Genomic DNA, 6,202 nt, shown 5'->3' on the forward strand with positions numbered 1-6,202 from the left:
GGGGGGGAAACTAAAATACACTTTCATGTTTTTCAAACACTAATCAAAATAAAATAAAAATGAGAGAAAATCATTTTAGTCTTTGAAACATTTTATTACACCTAAAACTAGATAGAAATAACTAGATAAAAAGACTGTACTGTGAAATCTATTGCCATTAAACATTTTAAATGAATTAAAACCATTAAACCATTTAGAGAATTAACTTTGGTAGCTCTAAAAATCTAATTAAATTAAATCAAATAAAATTCAGGCCTTAATTATGCCCTGGCTATTAAGCCATTAAAATTAAAACCATAACATTTTACCATTTAGAGAATTACCTGTGGTAGCCCCAAAAATAAAATAAAATAAAATAAAATAAAATAAAATAATAAAATAAAATACTGACCTTATTCTGGCCTGGCTAAGTTGGTTTTCAGCTGGTCTATCTACAAACATGTGCAAAATTCCCATAAAACCCACCAACAGACCAGCATGACCAGATTGAAATCATAGCAAACCCTCTTAGTCTGGGGTTTGTTCAGCAGCGTTAACCCTTATTACATATTGCTTGTTGTAAAATGCAGAACATTAACCATATTTATGACCGTTAGACCAAATGCAAGGGCTTATGAGTTACCTCAACCCATTAATAACGGGTTCAGCAGAACTAAACCGAATTGTTTACAGCCCACTCAATGGACCCACATGAGCACTTCTCAGGGTTCAGGGTTCACATCACTACACGGTGAGGAGACACCCAGGAATGTTGAAGGTCAGTGCCACGCAAGACCATATCTCTAAACCCCGGACGCACGCCCCTGCCCTGTCACACCCCCATCAGTAGCCCATAACCTCTCCTGCCCTGCAATACCCTCAGTCCTGAGCATATGCACCCGAAAGCCTGCGAGACCCCTGCGTTTGTCACTAAACTTCTGCGTCACAGCTGGCGTACAAAAGCAACCCAGTGTTTGCGTGAGCATGCGAGCGCGCGCCTGGGCGCAGATGTCCTGCAGCAGTGCCGTGTCAATGCGTCTGTTGTGAACGCAGCAGGGAAACGCGTCGGAGGCCTGGCCTACACAGTGGCTGCCATCTGAATGGATGGAATTCAAGATGGCAACTCTGACGAGCTTAGCATGCAGACGCGAAACAATACCCCTCTCTTTCTTTTCCCTCGCTCGCTTTCTCGGTCTCTCTCACAGTGGCTTTTCATTATCCTTTCATCCCATTCTCTCTGCTCGCCGGAGTCCCATGCGGCACTTTTGCTGTGATGGAGACCTATCCGGGGTTCTTTGGTGCGCACGGATACCACGCTTTGCCCCGGCAGACTCGGGCTGATTACTACGGAGAGGCCTTCAGATGTGTGTTAAATCACAGGGCTGGCTTATAGATTTTTTATGATGAAGTGGGTAAGGCTTGGGAAGTGAAGAATGGCTGAACAGGGTAGTGTACCTCCTCTGATCTTCCTCTGTGCTGTTCCATGCTCTCGTTTTCACCACCTCGTGCGCTTCGGCACACTGTCAAACACACTATTCATATTTTAAAAAGAAATGTGGCAGGATAGAAATAAATGTGTCATAACTACGCCCCGTTCGATGGAACGGTACGGAGGAGAGAGCGCTACCCTGCGGCAGCAGATGATTGATTGCAAACGATCATTCTATGATTGATCTATTGATTATGTGTCCAGCAGCCCTCACCCTGTTAACAGGAGACATATGGCATCACTCTGGGGACATTAGGAAGGCATGCCGCAGCCCATAATGCACCTCTTCCATTTGCCCTATAGTCTCCCAGCAGGTGAAAACGAGTCTGGAGAAGAAACAGAGGAAGTATAAGTACAGTGCATCAAGATTCACATTATAAAAACTCATCTCCCAGCATGATCTGAATGATTCATTTGAATGAATATCATGTTGTCCTCGGAGCACATGTGTTTACATCCAACCCAACAAGGTTTGTGGCTAAAGATTAATGTATGATCCAAAGGGCTCGCTGTGGATCACTGACACCATAATGGGGGTCTTTCAGCACACGTGTCTTTTCCCACAATTAGCAAACAATGTAATTAGAGTAAAGCAAAGTAGTTTAAAACTAAGGGGTCTCTGGAGAACGCAACATTAGACTGAGGCTGAAAGCCAGCCTGTAACTAATTATTCACATAGCTTCTTTGAAAAGATATTAGAAGGGATCTGTGGTATATCATTTCAATGTCTAAAATAGGAAGCAGTGTGTTCAGAAAATAAAGATTAAGAGGAATGGAAAAACATGACTTCTCATCAAACAGATAAAAATCACACAGATGCTGATAAAAGCAGTTGATCTCTAGGTGAGTTCATGACTGACTAAAGTACATGAGTGCAAAATTCAGAATTAAAGAACTGGCTCGCGTTCATAATTGTGAATTGGCCACACCTCACAGGAAGTTATAAGGAATATATCTAATTTTCTTTCTATCTATCTATCTATCTATCGATCCATCCATCCATCCATCCATCCATCCATCCATAATTTTCTTTGTCCATAAGGCCTATAAAACATTGGTTATCAACATTTCTGACTCACTTTCTGAGGCCCCTTATTATCAAAGGCAATATTTGAAGACACCCTAAAATATTTGTGGTACTTTGGCTGTAATGACAAACCTCATTTTAAAACTTTTTTTATTTACAGAAACAACAAGTTGAAATACAAATGTATTTAATTTAATTGCTGTCCAGGGTTTACATTTTTTTATCATAAATGAATTTACATGACATTTCTAGTAATTTGTGATTACAGGGTTTTTAATTACTTTTTTATTTATTTATTTTCAAAAATAGCAATTTCCAATAAAATTCCCAATAAAATATTTTCAAGCTTGACATAACTAGAAAAATGTACATTACAAATGTACAATTCACAGAAATGACCATTAATATGTAATATTTTATCAATTTGCATTATTTCTTTAATTAAAATAAGAAATATGATATCAGCATACATCTCAAGTTTTTGATGTTTTGGCTTATTTTAAAGTTTATAATTTTAATCGACATTGCAGGGTCCTTGGAACTGTGCTGAAGGCCCCAGACCCCTGGTTAAGAACCACGGCTATAAACCCTCAAACTTAAGGGCTTTATAAACTTTTTTCAAAACTTTCAAACAAGATGTCAAGCCAGCATTAAAAGTTTGTCTTGACAAGCATTCCTTTCATATACAATAGTTACAATAATTAGTTATGTGAATTTCAATTTATATTAATAGTACTTCAAATTACATTCAAATTTGAATTACAATTCAGAATACTGTTTGCTTTCTCAATTCAGTTTCAATTCAGTCACTGATTAAATTGGATTTTAAAAAGTATTCTCATTTCATTTCTGAATGATGTATTCTCTGTATAATAGTAAACAAATAATTTAGTAAGAATGCATGTGAGAAAAGAGAAGGAGGGATAGAGATAGCGAAAGAGTAAGAGCCAGAGAGTGAGAGAGTAAAAGAGAGCAACCAGTTCTTTGCAAAGCAGCCTCTTTGTTCCCAGGGATCCCAGCGGTGGGCGGATAGCCCTAGATGAGAGAGAAACATTATCTCTCCGAATAGAGCCAGTGCACTGGTTCCAGAAGCCGCACTGGCACGATTCGCCCTGTCCTCTAGGTAATTAATTCTCTGAGTGGCCCTTGTCTCATGGGAACAAAGTGGCTGCTTGTTAGAGCAAAGTGTTCGAAGATCAGCCAATCTCACTGCAGACATGCCGCAGGACTACCACTGTTCAAGAGCGGCCACGTGTTGGCTATTCCACGCCCACAAAGGGCCTCTTCATCTCAAAATTTAGAGTCTCATAAAAACATTATTGTGCGGCATCGGGGATCATTTGTCCACTTCACAAAAGACTCGAAAACCAAAACATTGACCCCTCTGGTCTTTATGGGTGCATTTTTTAAATTCTGACCCCCTCCCTGCCACTCTTGTGCCCACACTGACGTCCCAGCAGCGCTCCTACGCAGCCAAAGTCACCATGAAGGTATTTCAAAGGTTGCGTGGTCAAAGCCGCCACCATAGAGGCCATTATGTTTTGGCCCTCGTCTTTCCTCCAAACAGAGGAGGCTCTGTTGGGCAATTGCGTGTATCAATTGCATTTTAAATGTCTTTCGCTCACTCTGATGGTTCCTAAATGCGTGTTTTTGTCCCTTGTTGGTTCACCTCTTCTCCTTTCAAACATAGCCATGAATCAACGGGCCCGACTCTCCATCAATAATATTCTAAATATGGCTGCTCCACATGGCTCCGCTCTTGCACACCGTGTACCTGCCAAGCGCTTGGGCAAGGTCATGTCAGCCTATTAACCATATTAAAACATTGCAATTATGGTAATTGGCAACTACTAATGCAACTTTAGGTAGCTTTGCTCCAGGCAATTAATCATAATGGATTAGCCACTAACGTGTAGGGGGAGGGAGTCGAGAGGTACAGGGTCACATGCTGTAGGCCCATCCGGCTGGTTAGAGCTTGACCCTGATTGCACCGAGCTCATTCAACTTCATTGCGCTCATCTAATTTGCAAACATCATAGCGGAAATAGACCTTGTGCAAAAATAGTCTTAATGGCTTTAACATCACTAGATGGCTAATCATGTCTGGTATATCTCAAGACATGGATTTTGTAGAAATGCCTGTCTCGGGTGATACACATATAGAGTGACCTATAGATTGTTGCAATGAGCAGACATGCAAAATATTTTCCTTTACCTTGTCACTGTGGGCCTTAAATTTTGAGGGTATTTTGTGACATATATAAAACAATACTTTTATTTGGCAAGGATTACATTTATAAAAAGTCAAAGTAAAGACATTTATAATGTTACAAAATAATTTGTTTAAATAAATGCTTTTCTTTTGAACTTTCTGAACTTATAGAACTTTCATCATAGAATCCTGACAAATTTTCACAAAAATATTAAGCAGCACAACTGTTTACAACCGTGTTAATAAGAAATGTTTCTTGAGCAACAAATCAGCATATTAGAATGATTTCTGAAGGATCATGTGACACTGAAGACTGGAGTAATGACTGCTGAAAATTCAGATCTGCTATCACAGAAATAAATTACATAATAAAATACATTAAAATAGAAAAAAAATAATTGTACTAATATTTCACAATATACCTAATTTGATGTTTTTTGGATTAAATATATGCAGCCTTAGTGAACATAATATTACCTCTTTTAAAAAATCTTAACCATAAACATTTGCATTGTATTATATATATGTATGCATAAATACACTATATATTTATAGTGCTACTGTCTACATGTATGTTTTTTTTTTCATGATTATTCTTTTATCTCTGTTTGTGGTGAGGAAATGTCGATTATGTAACAAGTTGTTGGATGAAGGTGTCATGCTACGCAGTTCGTCCAAGAAATTGCAGAGTTCGATTGGAAGGAAAGGAAGTGTCATCCCTTTTCAGTACCAACCTCTCCCTATCGTTCCACTGTGCAGACCCCCTCCACCCCTCCTCTCCAAGCAGCCCTGACTGTGTCTCTCCGGGAGGAGAGCGCATTCTCCTTTCATCCCCTTTAGAGGACAAACATCAGCCCCATCTTGCCGCCATCTATATTCATGAGCCTCTTATAAATATCTGATAGCGGCCGCTCTACAGCTGTTTAGCTCTGAAAGCAACGCTTAGCCCATACACACACACACACATAGGCTTTAACGTCAGCACTTATTGGTCCGTTCTTGGGCCCTCATCACCTAGTGTGCCCTGGCGGCCCCATGATAGCATCGGCTCATTGCCGGGGTATCACTCTCGGCTTAATTAAAGACTAAATGTGACCGATAAATGAGAAGAGAATCCAAAAGAGCTGCGCTTACCTTCCACATGATAGCACAGCGCTTATCTAAAGAGAGAAAGAGACAGAGAGTGCATGATAGAGAGAGAAAGAAATGGCCAGGATATACAGATTTCAGTTAATTGTCACTTCCTCATCTTACCAAAGCACAGTACAAGGTGACTGCTATATCAATCATGTACGCTTAAATTATTCAGTTGTGTGTGTGTGTGTGTATCTATATATATGTATGTACTATATATATATATATATATATTAGTGCTGTCAAACGATTAATCGCATCCAAAATAAGTTTTTGTTTAATATATGTGTGTATTGTGTATATTTATTATGTATAAATACACACACATGCATGTATATTTAAGAAAAATATGTTACGTTTA

The sequence above is a fragment of the Sinocyclocheilus rhinocerous genome, unplaced genomic scaffold (assembly GCF_001515625.1).
Source record: "Sinocyclocheilus rhinocerous isolate Xijiao unplaced genomic scaffold, SAMN03320098_v1.1 scaffold300, whole genome shotgun sequence".
Classification (NCBI taxonomy): Eukaryota; Metazoa; Chordata; class Actinopteri; order Cypriniformes; family Cyprinidae; genus Sinocyclocheilus; species Sinocyclocheilus rhinocerous.